The 17,149-nt window shown below is 22.8% G+C and overlaps 4 non-coding genes across 4 annotated transcripts; 2 read left to right on the top strand and 2 right to left on the bottom strand.

The window, feature by feature from the left end:
- Positions 1-8,437: 8,437 nt before the first annotated feature.
- Trnae-uuc (transfer RNA glutamic acid (anticodon UUC)) lies at positions 8,438-8,509 on the top strand. Its single transcript has one exon. It is a non-coding gene; the product is annotated as a tRNA-Glu (tRNA).
- Positions 8,510-8,515: 6 nt separating this feature from the next.
- Trnah-gug (transfer RNA histidin (anticodon GUG)) lies at positions 8,516-8,587 on the top strand. The gene has a single exon. It is a non-coding gene; the product is annotated as a tRNA-His (tRNA).
- Positions 8,588-11,567: 2,980 nt separating this feature from the next.
- Trnah-gug (transfer RNA histidin (anticodon GUG)) lies at positions 11,568-11,639 on the bottom strand. The gene has a single exon. It is a non-coding gene; the product is annotated as a tRNA-His (tRNA).
- A 6-nt stretch (positions 11,640-11,645) lies between these two features.
- Trnae-uuc (transfer RNA glutamic acid (anticodon UUC)) lies at positions 11,646-11,717 on the bottom strand. The gene has a single exon. It is a non-coding gene; the product is annotated as a tRNA-Glu (tRNA).
- Positions 11,718-17,149: the final 5,432 nt, after the last annotated feature.

The following is a 17,149-nucleotide window of genomic DNA, read 5'->3' as shown; positions in this document are numbered from 1 at the left end:
TATCTAAATACATTTAAACAAATTTTGACTGTAGGTACATCATAAAATAAAAAAACTATCAACGTTTCGGAGTTTTCTCAAAAGCTAAATAATTAAGATTAAACATATTTAATAATGTCTTTAAAAAATTTAGATATACAGAAAAATGTTTTAAGAATATAATTATAGTTTAAACTAAACAGTCCAAAAAAAAACTTTATATAGCTTCTTCTGAATAAACTAAAAAAATATTTTAATAAAAAACAAACTTACACTTCACTTATCATAACTCCTACTATGTGTGTTAAAAAACTTTAATAATAAACTTAAAAGTTTTTAACTGATAAAACTTTCAATCAGCCTAAAATTAGTTACAAACAACAATCATTAGCTATTACGTCAAAGGCAGTCTATAATTACGTCACAATGCAGTAACACATTTTCATAAACGCTGTAAGCGCCTTTTTAACAAGTACTACATGGTCTAGTGCAGGGTTTCCCAAACTTATTTACTAAATCGCCTCCTTTTTAGAAATTTGAAAAAAAATCGCCCCCTACGATTTTACAAAGTAGGTTTTCTCTTGAGTACAAACTTTTGAGCCAGAAAAGTTGTGTTCGAAATGTAATTTAGTCTGGTACTTTTTATACATGCACTTTTGGGCTGTGTTCAAAGTAGTTTACAGGGCTTGAGAAAATAATTTACAGTTATTTTCTTATAAGCTAAGTAAAGTGTATTAAATTACTAAATCACTAAAAAGCCTTGTGTAATCTGTAATCAATCCTGTTTAAATATGAATTGTTTCGAAACTAATGAAACTTTTAGGTCAGTGGTAGACAAATTTTGTAGTTAGCAATTCATATTTACTATCATATCATTTTTAGTTTCTACTCGTTAAAAAATGTAATTCCGGGCTGCGTAATTTAAAAAAATAACATACAAGAAAATCTAAAAACTTGAGCAAAACTGTAATAAAATGATTTAATATTATTGATATCTAGGAAATACAATTTTGAACTGAAAACCAAATTGAAAGATTGTTTTAAAATATTAAGTATCAAAGAACTAAATTTTATTTATTTTGCACAAGTAGTTTTCAAGTTACTTAGCGGGTCAAAATTTGACTGGATCTGAACCGTATGCTACCCATCTGATATCTTAACTGAAACCTGACGTTATAATAAACTTTCATATGACGAATTTCGGACATTTAGAAGTTAATACTAAGTAACTTATTTAAGCCGCACAAAATACTTATATTATTTTATAAATAGGCTTATTATAAAATTACTATAACAGAGATTAAAAAACTACAAAAGAATGAACACTTTATTTTAAACATAATAAAATAAATATTAAAACATAATTTCTTATATAGTTTGAGGAAGTTTTACCGACTGGTTGATTATCTCACATGAAAAGTGGTTTCATCAACAGCTCCAGTTAATGCAGTAAAATAATCAATTTTAATGCAAAGATATATTATAAGCAAGTTATTTGTAAAGTTAAAAATTTAATTTTAATTTTTATAAACTACTTTATGGTAGACCACCATGAAATATTATTTGACTTGGAATAACCAATAGGAAACTAAACCTTAATTCTAACAATCTTTTTTTCTTAATTTAAACTCAAAAAAATCAAATGTTTTACAGTTAATTCTGTGAACAGAAGGTAATCAATTATAAAAAAAACTTTTAGGTTTAAATTTTGTTTTGTAACTGTAGCAGTCTTTTTGATGATCTTATTTAATTCTGTTTAAACTTTTTTTTCTAGCTATTAGCCTATAATAATTTAACAGAGGAAAATGGTGAAAACTAAAAGCTAGTGTTGAACTATTAAAATATACAGCACATTCTAATCGCTAATATATTTTGAGTTAAGATAAAACAAAAAACAGGTGTATTGATAGTTTAAAATTCCTTAATATATAGATTTTTTAACAATGATATATCAAGTTAGAAAATAAAATTGAGTTTAAGAATCTTTTAAATGAAAAATTTGAAGTCATTTCAAATAGAGACACCAAATCTATAATCTTTGAAAACCAAAAAAAAACTTTTTTGAAATAAAAATATTAACGGTCATCAAGAATTTTTTATTTATATTGATTAAACAAGTAATAAGAAAAATCTGTCAAATAAATGTCTTTAAAAAAATTATTTTAATCAATGTGCTATAAAAAATTTTAGTGTAATGTAAAACGACAAATATAAACTACAAAATTAACCAGGTCAAAATAAAACTATTAACAACTTTAAAATATAAACCATTAAATAAATACAGTAGACTTCCGCTTGAATTCGCACTTTGAACAAAATCAAAAAGTGCAAACTCAAAAAATTATTACCATTTTTTTTTTACAAAATGACAAATTCAAATATGTTATATGCAATAATGTTATGAATAAACATGAAATCCACTAAAATATAAAACAAACATTTATTAAAAAAAAGGTCTATATAAGCTATTAAATATTATATATTTTTTGTTTAATTAATACTTACTTAGTAATAGACTTTATTTAAGGTAAATTAAAAATATATATATATATATGCACTTCTTTTTGGGTAAAAAGCGTTAACTCAAAAGGAAGTTTACGGTAACTAATATTTATTTAGGCATTATGCAAACCTGTTGTAGTATAAATAACTTAATAAAATTGTTATTATAAAAAGACTACTTAAATAAAATACAAAACAGGTTAAATAACAAATACTTTAAAAGATCAAATAAAATAAAAAAGCTTTCATAAAAAAATGTATGCTACTGAAATCTAATATAATGTGAAGGATGAGGTTCATGACTGCTTGCAAGGTTTTCTAATCTGATTCTTAATCAGTAAAACAAAGCCTCAAGTCACCTCCCTTACAAATATCTAGATTAGATCTTTTGCTCAAGATGTTGATAACTGAACTAAAAGTTTTCTCAACAACATAGCTAGAAGGAAAACCTATAAACAACAATCTAAATTCCTTTCAAATGATTGGATACTTTTGTCTTAGTTTTTGTTGAGTCCAAAAGCTTTCATATCGTTCTTTGGAAAAATTTACTTTAAGTTCAAGGTCTGTTTGTAAGTCTAAGAATGTTTCCTGTAAGTCGTTTACTTTAAAAAGATCTGCCTCGAAGGGATTTATATTTTTATCTATATCATAGCTTTTACGTGTCAAATCGAAATTTTACTACTTAATATGTTAAAATTGTTAAAAATTCCAGATTTTTCTAGTTTTATTTTTTGCCTAAATTGTCAAATTCCAGGTTTTTCCAGGTTTTCAAGTAAATTGGCAACCCTGTATACTTCTATTGTATTAGTCTAATTTAGTGACTTTTAAAAAAACAATTGGAAATATCATGAGGTGTAAGTTAATAATAGATAACATAGATTTTTAAAAACCATTTATGATCCCAAATAACATATACGTCAGGTTATAAAATAGTGAGAGGGACTCCGATCGTCTATGATCTATGTAATTGTTAAATAAGAAAATACATGCTACAAAATAGGTAATTTACTTGAAAGTAGGAGTCATAAACACTTAATTTTCTTTCTATATTTTACATAAACAAAATGAACTTTTTTGTTAAAGTTTTACCTCAGGTTCAAATATTTAATAGCTAGCCAAAATTAGTAAAATAGCAAGATAAAAAGTAAATATGTTATGACAGTCAAAAATTTTAAAATTGCCCCCTTTTCGCCCCCCTACTCGTTATCGCCCACCCTTTCGCCCCCTTACTAATTATCGCTCCCCGACTTACTAAAATCGCCCCCAGGAGGGCGATATCGCCCACTTTCGGAAATCCTGGTCTAGTGGTTAGGATTCCTGGCTTTCACCCAGGCGGCCCGGGTTCGATTCCCGGTGTAGGAACGTTTGGCTGTAATCGTATAGTGGTTAGTACTTCACGTTGTGGCCGTGACAACCCAGGTTCGAATCCTAGTTACAGCACTTTTTTTTGTTTTATTTGAAATGGTTGTTTATAAATGCAAATAGAAAAAATCCTAAAGTTTGTTTTAAAAAAAATTATCATGCATGCTAATCACTTAAAAATATCACTTTTGTACCACACAAGTATAAGTTTTTCAATATCATAAGAAAATATTATTAAGAATTAAAAAAACCATTCATAATACCAGAAAAATTTGAATGTGAAGTTTGAATATTAAGCAACTTTGTTTTAGAACTTATTTTAAATCATAATCTAAATTGTTTCTATTTTTAAAACCTACACAATATAATTTGTTTTGTTTAAACTTTGAAAACTTTTTTTGTATAGAAAAATACATGCTTTTGAATATAGAGTGATTATATGCATAAAGTAATTAAAAAAAATGATAATTAAGTCTAAGAGCTTAAATTTTTTATTTATAGATCTGTTAAATTAGAATAAAATCCTGAAATTTTATTTTAAGTAAATACTTTTTTTCTTAATTAATTTTGAAATAGATTAGTAAAAATTATCATTGCTTGAAATAGTCTTCAATATGTTGTTCTTACTGAAATAAAATTTTGTATTTACACATTTTTTAAAGCGAGTAGTGTGTAAAACATAGTCAAAAAATCATAAGTCATATGGGTTTATCAGTGTATATAATATATATTTTATTTTTGTTTTACACGATTGCTAGTTTAAAAAAAGTCATAATAAAAAAAAAAACAAGTACTATTAATTTAAATTGTTAAGCTTTCACTATAAATAGTATAAACCTTGTTTAACTTAAGATTTTTATTGGAACTATTTGAAAAATAACGTTGTTTATACAAACTAAATCGAACTCTTCATAACCTGTATTTATGGTTGTACACAAATTATAAATAACTTTAAATGTTACATTTTTGACTTTTATTTTTATCTCGATTAAAAAAATAGTTAGCAAATTTTCATTAAAACTAATGAAAAACTGTTATGTTATTTCGTTATAAAAAAGGTTTATAAGCTCAGATTTTGATTTGCTTTTTATAAAGTACTACGTAAACTATCATAATTTTTTAGAAATAATTTTTAAAGTAGCTAAAATAAAGCACTTGAAAATATCTCTCGGACACAATATTTTATACATATTTTATTTATAAACAACTTACGTACTTGTAGCCAGTACTATTTCATGTGAAATAATGCTAAAAAGTTCTATTAATAACCAGCTCAATACATTTTATGAAACCTTTTGAATGACAGGAGTATATTTTTATCATTGTTTTGTTTTTACGCTCCAGGCAAGAGTTAATACTCATATGTGAAAATGTATAACTTTAAAAACAGACTGTAATTTTTTTTTAATACTTTAGAAACTAAACAAAAAGCTTAAACACTAAACAACATATCAAGTTAAAATATCAAAACAAAAATTTGTTTAAAAATCATTTTTTTAAGTATTTTGTTCAAACTAGATTAACTTTATTAGTTACAATTGTATACCTTACACTACTGACTTTGTTTAAAACTTATAAGCGAGTTTTACTACATACACACTTTTAGAGTCTACTAATGTGATACTAATAATCGTCCTGTTAGCAATAACTTTAAAGTAGTCGTTCTCTATTAATTATTAGGCCCTGATAACCGAAATTGCCTTTAAGAGTGCGAAGTCGGTCACTTTGAGAAACCCTTTTTTAACATTCTAATTAAGTATAAATATTTATAAAAATTCTTGCAATACGGTTTAATAAAAAACAGCTTTACAATGTGTTTGATGCTGAAATATATAATAAAAACATAAAATTGTAATTTTAAACAAAAATTTATAATTTAATCAACAAAACAGATAAAATATAAAAAGTTATACAGATTGAGGCAGAACCTTCTAAATTATTTTTGAAAAACAATTTTCCCGTTAACTGAATTGTAACAGCTTGAGTAAAATAATCTAGTTAAAATTTCTACTAAAACATCTATTGAGAGTTATTATGATGAAACTGCTTATATAAATCATATAATTCATTGTAATTGAAAAAACACTAAAACATGAAAAAAAATTAATAAGCAGCATTTTCTAAATGCTAAAAGTTTTTGTTAAAAAAAAAAGTTGTTCTTAAAAATCTTTCAAAACTATATCTATAAACTAAAATAAATATTTTACAAAGAATTTATTTATTATTAAACTAACTGAGGCCTGCTTTATAGACTTACTTTAGAATTACACTATAAAATTTTGATTAAATCAGAGCATAAAATAATCTATTAATGAAAAGTTTGCTGAAAATACTCTTAATTTTTTTTATCAAAACAAAGTTGATAATATTAGTAATTGAATAATCTTTAAAAGCTAGATCTTATGTATGCCTTATTTTGCGTTAAAGTTAAACAATATTTTATGTTTTTAATTAAAAGTTTACGAAGAATTGGCCACACGGGAAAGGAAACATTTAAAAAATTTAATTTTAAAAAGTTGATAAAATTTCATTTTTCTAAGGGAAGTTTTTTGTGATATATTTTTAGAAAGATTAAGTATAGAAAAATGTTTTTTTGTACCATTTAAAAAAAGTTGTACCTTAAAAAGTAAAGTCGAATAAAATATTTTCTAAATTATAGACATATTTGTAGAATTTCTCAATTATAAACCACGGCTTCAGACTTTCTTCCTAATCTTTAAAAACCTTACAAGTTTTAATATATTGTTGTATCTAATACTATATTTGTATCGATGTAAAAGTGGACTTTTTTTTATAATTCATAATGTTAAGGATTTGCTTTTTTAATATTTTTTATTAAGATTGTATTAAAAGTATTTTTATTTTCAAAATCATCATTGACAGAAATGTTGTATAGATAGAAAAAATATTTAAAGTTGGACGTAAAAAAAAAGTTTTACGAAAATTTTTATTTAGGCTATAAACCAAATTTTTTATTTGATGTTTTCAAATAATTTATTGTTGCAAACAGCAACAAGTTAGTGAAAATAAACAATGCAAAGACTATTAATTTCAACCTTTCAATGTAGCAAATAAAGCTCTAGTAACAAAAAAATATGCAAAGCACATAAAAATACTAAATTGTGCAAGTTTATTTTATGCGCCATGGTTACTTTCACGTTGAAAAAAACAAATAAATTATTAAAATTTGGATAATGTTTTTAGTTGTTATAAAATTCAAACAAAACAAAAACCTCAAAGAAGTTTCTATATTTTTAAAATAATCTAAAAACAACTACAAATTATCAGTTTAATCTGAATAATAAAGGTACTTCACAGAAATGTAATTTAAGATAAAATACGTGGAATGAAAATCATAAATTTGAATTTTATTTTATATTAATAAACTAGACTATTTCAAATTGTTTCCTTAAATTAGAGAAACAAATTTCACATTTATAGTGTTGTTTTGATTATATATAACCATGGAATTAAAAAAACTTAAATGTTTTATATTTAAAGTAATCTAATTGTTTTTACTTTAACTTGATGTAACACTAAAGTATTTTTTCGATTACTTATAAAAATATTTAAATCTCGTAGTATCAACAGAACTTTTAAATATTAACATAAAAAGTGATAAAAACCATTGTTTTTGTATAACTACATGCTTAAAGACTAAAAAAAGTTCAAAAGTAATGACAAATAATTTCAAATAGATAATAAATTGGTTGAAACATCAAAATTTTTTAGAATATGTTCGAATAGGAAAATTAAAAAATGATGTAAAGTTTTATATTTATAAAAATAATTTAGTTTCAGTAAGTAACCGATATACTATTAAACATCTACGTGTTATTATCAAACCTATTAGACAGATTAAATATATTTTATTTAAGTAACAAAACTTACTTAAATATTCTTTTCATATTCTTTTTTTTTTGCCTCGTTAGAAACTTTAAAAACTTTTTGTGAAAAATAGGCATTAAATTATTGTTAGTGATATATTATAAAAAACAGGTATCTTAAAGTATGACTAACTCAAATTTATTTCAAAAAATTTCCTATTTCATAAATTAAAATTGAAAAAAAAACTGTCTCAAAGATTTTATTTTCATTATTCTAGTACTAAAAAACAAATTATTCGAAACTTTTGTGAAAGTTCATTTCAGAAATGTTATAGATAGGAAAAAAAGTTATAAAGTGTTTAAAAAAAAATTGTTTTGTTTTTAAAATTTTATTATTTCAAAAAAGTTGTTTAAGTTTGGTTTTTATAGTTTTTGAACAAAAAAGACTTCCTATTACTAGTGTAAAGGAAAAAAAAAACTAGTCTTTGAGCATTTAAGTTTATTAAAAAACACTTAAAATTAAAGTGATACTTGAAAAATACAATTTTATTAATGCTCAAAATTTACTTTAAAATTTTTAAAAAATTAGACTTAATAGTAAATTAAAATTTACTCAATAAAAAACATTATTACGTTATTGAATTTTTATTAGTATACATATATAGAAGCTGAAAGCAAATATTAATTATTACGTCAAAGGCAGTCTATTATTACGTCACAATGCACTGTTTCAACTTTATAAACGCAGTAAGCGCATTAGTAACAAGTCCTACATGGTCTAGTGGTTAGGATTCCTGGCTTTCACCCAGGCGGCCCGGGTTCGATTCCCGGTGTAGGAATGTTTGGCTGTAATCGTATAGTGGTTAGTACTTCACGTTGTGGCCGTGACAACCCAGGTTCGAATCCTGGTTACAGCACCTTTTTTCGTTTTTGGTTTTAATAAATCTGTATTACAATAACTGTTTAAAGCTTTAAACAATAAAAATATTTAAGTAAAATATTGATAGTTTGTTTTGTTTAATAAGCCGTTGAAGATGAAAGTATATATACTTTTAAATATTTTAAAAGAAAATAATTCAATTTAATTATAGTTTAAACAAATTTTAATACAAAAGCACTTATTTAAAAAATCCTTAATCAATCTATTTTTAGAAAAATATTTATGGTTACAATTTTACAATTTTGTGTTGATATTATTTATGTAACATAATTTAACTGCTCAACCGTTTAAATTACAAAAAATTAATCTTTTTAAAATATAAAGTAGCATACAAAACTTACTTTATAAAACCTGTATACAATAACAATTAGTTTTAACACTAATTACTTTCATTTTTACATACTAGTTTTATCTAAATATTCTATCTTAAACTTATATTTTACTTGTATAACTTTAAAAAAATATATAAACTGTTTTAGATGTTAAAATTCAAAAGGATACCCATAAAAAGACTAAATACAGCTTTAAAACTTTTTATATGTATCCTTTTGAATTTTATCTAAATATTCTATTTTAAACTTGTATTTTACTTCTATAACTTTAAAAACTTGTTTAAACTGTTCTAGATGTTAAAATTCAAATGGATACCCATAAAAAGACCAAACACAGCTTTAAAACTTTTTATGGGTATCCTTTTAAGTTTGATCAAAATAGCTTGTTTTAGGTTTTTACTTTACCTGTACAACTTTTAAAACTTGTTTAAACTGTTTTAGATGTTATATTTTAAAAGGGTACCCATAAAAAAACTAAAAACAACTTTAAAATTTTTTGTTAGTTTACTTTTAAATCTGATCTTAATATCATATTTAAAACTTTTCTTTACTTTAAGTCTTATAATCAACTAAATGCTACTTCATTTAAAAACATATTTTTTAATAATCTACTATCAAAACTGCAGTATATAATTCAATTATTACTTTAAAAACAAAATTAAGTTAGTAATTTTGTTTTGAATTTTTTTAAAGTTTACAGTTAGAGTTTGATAAAATCAACTTTGTTTATGCAAATCATTGTCTTTTACTTAAAAACTGTTTTTATTAATACATCTCAGAAGCTTAAAATGTAAAAAAGATAACAATTTTTAATAATAAGAAGAGTTCTGTGTTTTGCTTAAGATTTAATATTTTCTTGATAATTCGAATATACAGTAAAATTTTACAAAAACTAGTGGTAAAAATATTAATTAAATCATTTGATCAAAATAACTTATTTAATTTTGGCATATTATTTAGGTTAAATTAACAAAAATGTCTAATAACAAATTAACAAAAATAGCTTTACTTTGTTTGCTTGGTAAATTGTTTTAAAATAAAAATAAATGCTTTGTTTATTAGTGTTAAAACAAAAATTACATAAAAATTTTAATAAAAATACAGTCAAAATTCTGAAATTTTCAGTTTATTCTGATTAAAATATAATAAATATTTCATTACCAAAAAGGAAAAATTGTATATATCAGTTATTTTAAACAAAACATTACACGTTTTAAGAGGTCTGGCCAAAACTTTTTGAACATTATAATATCATTTAATACTTAAACAACAAACTTTAAACTTGGCTAATACATAGATACTTAAGGAATTTTTTACGATGTAAATCTAAAAAAGTATAATTCAAATTCCATATCTGTAAAATTTCAAAGGCTTAGCAACAAATTTTAAAAATAATAGTAGCATTTTTTAGGTAAAACATAGACATTTTACAATTTTTATCATGTAATTTTTAAAAAATGTATTTCAATTTTTAGAAAATTTCAAAGACCTTGCCACAATTTTTTAAATTATAGTAGGATTTATTAATTAAAAACAAAGCTTAAGTAGATAAAATTTTTAATTAAGGTAATAAACATCTTTTGAAAAATTTTTAAAGCATTTGAAACAATATAATATTTTAAAATAAGTCTCTAATAAATATTTCTTATCTAGTTTTACTGTGTAAACAATTAGAATTTGTTTTTATTGCTTCTACATTGATTGCTTTAATTAATAAATAAAAATTTACCTAAGTATTTTGATGACAATAATAAACTGGTCGCGAATAAAATATACAATTTGCATAAATCTATTTAAGATGACAATAATAATAAATAAAAGTTGAAAAAATTTTCAAAATTTTGCAAAAATAAATTGCTGCAACTAGGACACCCATAAAATGATACCCATAAAAAGACCTACCGTTACTTAATATTTTATTAAGTGGCATAACAATCCTTTTTTTTTTGCTTAATTTAATGTACATTTTGATTTATGTTTTAAGATACTACTAAAATAAAAAAACTGAAGAAAATATCTTAAACGTAAATAATAATATACATGCAATTAAGTAAAAAAAGTAAGGATTTTTATGTCACTGAATAAAACATTAAAAAACATGAGACTCACTAAGTAAATATATAAAAGAATATGTATAAGAAAAGAATAGAATTACGTTATGTTTAATATGAGTTATTGTCTATAAATAACTAGTCTAGAATGTAAAAATGAAAGTAATTATTGTTAAAACTAATTGTTATTGTATACAGGTTTTATAAAGTAAGTTTTGTATGCTACTTTATATTTTAAAAAGATTAATTTTTTGTAATTTAAACGGTTGAGCAGTTAAATTATGTTACATAAATAATATCAACACAAAACTGTAAAATTGTAACCATAAATATTTTTCTAAAAATAGATTGATTAAGGATTTTTTAAATAAGTGCTTTTGTATTAAAATTTGTTTAAACTATAATTAAATTGAATTATTTTCTTTTAAAATATTTAAAAGTATATATACTTTCATCTTCAACGGCTTATTAAACAAAACAAACTATCAATATTTTACTTAAATATTTTTATTGTTTAAAGCTTTAAACAGTTATTGTAATACAGATTTATTAAAAACCAAAAACGAAAAAAAGGTGCTGTAACCAGGATTCGAACCTGGGTTGTCACGGCCACAACGTGAAGTACTAACCACTATACGATTACAGCCAAACATTCCTACACCGGGAATCGAACCCGGGCCGCCTGGGTGAAAGCCAGGAATCCTAACCACTAGACCATGTAGGACTTGTTACTAATGCGCTTACAGCGTTTATAAAGTTGAAACAGTGCATTGTGACGTAATAATAGACTGCCTTTGACGTAATAATTAATATTTGCTTTCAGCTTCTATATATGTATATTAATAAAAATTCAATAACGTAATAGTGTTTTTTATTGAGTAAATTTCAATTTACTTCTAAGTCTAATTTTTAAAAAACTTTAAAGTAAACTTTAAACATTAATATAATTGTATATTTCAAGTATCATTTTAATTTTAAGTGTTTTTTAATTAACTTAAATGCTCAAAGATTAGTTTTTTTTCTCCTTTACAAGTAATAGGTAGGAAATCTTTTTTGTTCAAAAACTATAAAAACCAAACTTAAACAACTTTTTTGAAATAATAAAATTTTAAAAACAAAACAATTTTTTTTTTAGCATTTTATAGCTTTTAATTTTTTTTTACAAACTAAAAACATTTCTAAAATGAACTTTCACAAAAGTTTTGAATGATTTGTTATCAGTACTAGAACAATGAAAATAAAATTTTTTAGGCTGTTTTTTTTAATTTTTATTCATAAAATAGAAAAACTGTTTTTAAAATAAATTTGAGTTAGTCATACATTAAGATATCTGTTTTTTTTATGATATATCACCAACAAATAATTTAATGCCTATTTTTTACAAAAAGTTTTTAAAGTTTCTAACGAGGCAAAAAAAAAATGAATATGAAAAGATTATTAAGTAAGTTGTGTTACTTAATAAAATATTTTTATTAGTTTCAATAGGTTTGATAATAACACCTAGATGTTTAATAGTGAATAGGTTACTTACTGAAACTTAGTTATTTTTATAAATATAAAACTTTGCATCATTTTTAAATTTTCCTGTTCAAACATATTCTAAAAATTTTTGATGTTTCAACCAATTTATTATCTATTTGAAATTATATGTCATTACTTTTGAACTTTTTTTTTAGTTTTAAAGCATGTAGTTATACATAAACAATGGTTTTTATTCTTTTTTATGTTAATATCTAAAACTATTACTGATAAAACGATATTTAATTTTTTCTTATTAATAATCTGTTTATAAACTTATATAGAAAACTATCAGTGTTATACCAACTTAAAACAAAAACAGCTTGATTATTTAAAAGCTAAAACCTTTTGGTTTTCAAACTACATGGTAATATGTAACCAAATTTACACTTTTGGTGTAAAACTTGTTGATCCTCATTTAAAAAAACAAACGTTAATTTAAATAACATTAATATTAAATCAAACAACTTTACTTTAATTTTACGTTTTGTTCTCTATATAAAAGCTTAACAAGTTATTTATATTACTTAAAATGAACTGATAAGTTGTATTTTTTTTTGAAAACAATACTATGCATCTTAATATATTCAAAAAATTTGATTTTGTTTAATTTATATAAAAACTAAGAATATTTTATCCAAATTTTTTTAACTTTTTTTATTGTGCTGTACATAAAAGTAACTAGAACTTATAAAATAAAAACAGTAACTAAGTATTTTTAGGTGCTTGTTTCAAAAATATGATTTATTGATTTTTAATTGGTTTAAAATTTTTTATAATACCAAGTACTACTTAGAAATTAAGCTTAATCTTTATCAGTTTTAATTGAAAATACAATTAAACAAAAAAGGACTTTATATAAACAGAACAAAATGTTACTTAGCATATTAAAAACGTGCTCTTATTTTGTTTTTAGTTAATTAAGCAACTGTTCTTTTTGAGACATAGTGTTTTGTGTAAGTATGTTTTTTTAATAGCATGTTTGTTTTGAATTCCACTCATGAGAATGTTTTAGCTAAACTTTGTAAAATTTTCTTTGTTATTTATACAGAATGATAAATAACCTAACTCTAATTTAGTTTTTTAATAAATAATATTATATCTTAACTGCGTCTGAAGCTAATATAAGTTGATGAAAGTATTGTTTATTAAACGAAATAAAATTGCTCAAAAATTTGGTCCAAAGACCTGGTGTACGAAAAAACCTTTCGGTAACCGAGTCAAACACCAGGATACAGTTTAATGTCATGTCCAGGACTAGAAATTTTTTTTTCTAAAACTTATATATGCTTGTTTGTATTAGCGAAGTTTAACCATAGAAATTACTAATATGCTTTACTTTCTTATTGAGATTTAAAACTAATCATATCCTATAAAAACAATCTTCTAAAAGCTGCTAAAAAACTTTTTTTTTGTTGGTTTATTTTATGTTGGTTTTAATCCAACAATGTAACTTATGCTGAATCTTTATCTGATATCTGTGATACAAAAAAAAAAGAAAACTTTAAGTTTTTCAATAATATCTACTTAATAGTGGTTTAGATTGTACATGCAATGGAAATCATAATTTTTTCCAAATCTCGAAAGATAAAACTTCAAACTAATAATTCAAAGCAAGGTAGGAAATACTTTAATATATAGTGTATAAGTTATAAACAAAACATGTATAAAGTTGTTTCAAACATGACATTTTTAACTGTACACATTGTTTAACAAAAGTTACAGAGTATTAGTTTTATCAACATTTAAGGTTTTTATGTATTGTATGTGTTTTATGTAAGTTCTAAGATAAATTTTACTGTTCTAACACCGAATAATAGCTATTATACATACTTTAAATAGATATTACATCTATAATACAGTGGCTAAAAACATTACAAAATTATTTACAGTTTGATAATTAAAAAAGTTTCTAGAAATCATTTGAGATGTCTTAGCAAATTAAACAAAAACCAATAATAAACAATTTAGGAACTTTAATTTATTATATAAATATCAGTATATTTTGTAACAGGATGTTTCAATCTAACTTAAACAATTTAATATGACTTTAAAGGTAATTTAGCTATAGTAGTATTTAAAAAACCTGAATTGCAAATTATTATATTGTTTTATTTTGGTAACTTAGTTAGTTAGATACGTTGATCATTATTTAAATTTAATTTACTTTATTTTTGAGCTAGAAGCATGCTATGCCAATAATAGACTATCCACTCAAGTCAGTTTTTTCAACTTTGTATAATAGTATACTCGCTATCAAAATAAAAAATGTTTAAAGTTGTCACAAAACAAGATGTGAGTAATACCAAAGCTTTCAAAAGTTTCTATTTATTTTTATTTCCTTTTTTGTCTTTTTTAGTAGTTTTTGGAACTTGGTTACCCGTTTATTTTTCGCCTCCTAATTAGTTATGTCCTTTATATCTATAATCGATCAAATGAGAACCCTTGCATAAACAAATAGTTTCTAAACATTAATTTAAGCTACAATACAATAGTATGTTTTAATTGAAATATTTTACATTGTGTAATAAACAGTTAGCTAGTATCACGTAAAGTCAAGTAGATTAAGACTGATTAGTTTAATTGTGCATAAAAACTACTTTCAACGTACTAAACACACTATTTGAGTCTAAGTGTTGTAGCTAAAAAAAAATATGCTAGCCAGCATAAATATTTTTGTATACAAATAAAGCATAAAAAATATGTTGTGAGTTTTCACATAAAAATACAACAAGTAATTTTTATAAACTTACAAATTTTATTAAAATTTGAATGAGATGAACATATTATTACTGAGTAAATGTTTATTTTAGATTTTAGGTTAAAAGTTGTATAGAAGGATCTTTTAGCGAATAGTTTAGGTAAATCAGTTAATAAAAGTAGTAATAATGAGTAATTACACAAAATATGGTAAGTTTTTTTTACATTTGAAGTTAGTTTAAGTATCACCAAACAATGATTTAAATAATACTTAGTTAAAATAGAAAGAAGCATGTTTAAAAAGTTATGAGTAAAAGTATAAAGTAACAGTAAAAAAAGTATGTTTACTATTGTTTGAAAAAATAACCTAAAATAAAAAATACCTATTACTTTCAGAAGACTCGTAATAAAATTTTAACTTTAGAAATTAAAAGTATTTTGAGGAATAGTTAATTTACTTGAAATATTTGCCTTTAATCTTATGATGTAGAATATAGTAAAACATAAATATCACTTGGTTTTAATTCGTTTTAGTTATTCTTATGTTAATAGTTAAATACAGTTAAAAAATAGATTTTTATTTATGAAATTTATACAGAAAAAATGTTAAAAGATTTAAAATGTATGCATAAATATACTTAATAAAGTAGTATAGTTTTTTATTCACTTAAAACTATAAATATAAATGTACAAAGCTACTATGACTTCTTGTTTTATGCATAAAATTAAATCACATGCTTTTCTTAGTTTGTTTGCTTTTAAATTACTTAAAGTGTGTATAAGAGAACATTTATAAGCTTGTTAAAAACAATTTTGTAACTGCTTTTCGCAATAAAATTAAGAAAATATTGTATTAGAAAAAGAATTTTTTTTTTTCAACACCCTTCTTAAAAAATGTGTAATGTGAATAAACATAGTTTTTTATTTATGTGTTAACAAAAGAAAACTATTTTGTATAATAAAAACATTATGGTGACTAAAATTTTTTACTTTAGTTTAATTTAACAGGAAGAAAAAAAGTTTTACTTTAATTCTTTTTTAGCATATTACAAAAGAAGTTACATGCATATTTCTATTTCTATTTTAAACTAAGTTTTTGTAAAAAAAAACTAAAAATTAAATTGCTAAATAAGGTAATGTTACTTATAGAAACAAATTAATAAAAACTACCGTATAAGTTAAAGTGAACTACAATAAGTCAAACTGTTCATTATTTTCGATTTATTCATTACAAAACTAATTTAAAAAGTAAAAGTAATTTAATTGCACTAGTTAAGTTTCTTAAAAAACATAAACAATTTCCGAAAACAAAATACTGTTTTTTATGAAACAGAACTAAGAAACAAACTAAAAAAAATTAATGTTATGTTTAAACAAAATTTTAAAATCTAAACTTATATTTTTTTAAGTAAGTGAGTTAACTACAACACTTTTTTTTTCTTTTCATTACTTATTAATTTAGAAGGAAAAGTTGCATAAAGATGTTTAAGTTTGTTTTTAAATAGGTTCATATCATGAGCTAATAAAGCTTTTGTTGTTTAAAAAAAAATTCAGATTTTAATTTCTTAGTATACGAAGTAGCTTTGTTGACAAAAAAGAACAAATTTTAACAACAGCAAAGGTTACATCACTTAATTAAATGAAATTAGAAATATAATATGTTGTTTAAGCTAAATAATAAACGATAACATTTTAATGACGATGGTACTTATATCGAGCATAACTTTTAGAAAAAAAATCAGTTATTTTTTTTAGTACAAAATTATAAATAAAAATTTGATAGACAAAAAACTAAGCTACCAAATAAACAAAAGCAAACTTTCTATTGACGATAATACTTTTATCAAGTTTGTTTTTTAGAAATTACAGTTTTTTTTCCTATAGTACAGTGATATTATAAACATACTAGACTAAACAGACAAAAAACTAAACAAAAAC

This window comes from Thalia democratica, chromosome 2 (assembly GCF_965202585.1).
Source record: "Thalia democratica chromosome 2, ktThaDemo2.hap1.1, whole genome shotgun sequence".
Taxonomy (NCBI): Eukaryota; Metazoa; Chordata; class Thaliacea; order Salpida; family Salpidae; genus Thalia; species Thalia democratica.
The sequence above is the reverse complement of the archived record's forward strand: the minus strand, read 5'-3'. Positions and strand labels throughout refer to the sequence as shown.